The sequence below is a fragment of the Bison bison genome, unplaced genomic scaffold (assembly GCF_000754665.1).
Source record: "Bison bison bison isolate TAMUID 2011002044 unplaced genomic scaffold, Bison_UMD1.0 scf7180017861213, whole genome shotgun sequence".
NCBI lineage: Eukaryota > Metazoa > Chordata > Mammalia > Artiodactyla > Bovidae > Bison > Bison bison.
The window spans coordinates 338-780 of NW_011491785.1; positions in this window are offsets into that span (position 1 = coordinate 338).

Here is a 443-nt window from a genome sequence, read left to right on the forward strand (position 1 = left end):
CAAGTGATTAGAACTGATAGACAGAGTGCCTGAAGAACTATGAATGGAGGTTCATGACATTGTACTGGGGGCAGTGATCAAGACCATCTTCAAGAAAAAGAAATGCAAAAAAGACAAAATGACTGTCTGAGGAGGCCCTACAAAGAGCTGAGAAAAGAAAAGACACAAAGGGCAAAGGAGAGAAGGAAAGATATACCCATTTTAATGCAGAGTTCCAAAGAATAGCAAGAAGAGATAAGAAAGCCTTCCTCAGTGATCAATGCAAAGAAATAGAGGAAAAGAATAGAATGGAAAAGACTAGAGACCTTTTGAAGAAAATTAGAGATATGAAGGGAACATTTCAAGCAAAGATGAGTACAATAAAGGACAGAAATGGTATGGATATAAGAGAAAGAGACGATATTAAAAAGAGGTGACAAGAATACAAAAAAGAATTATCAAAA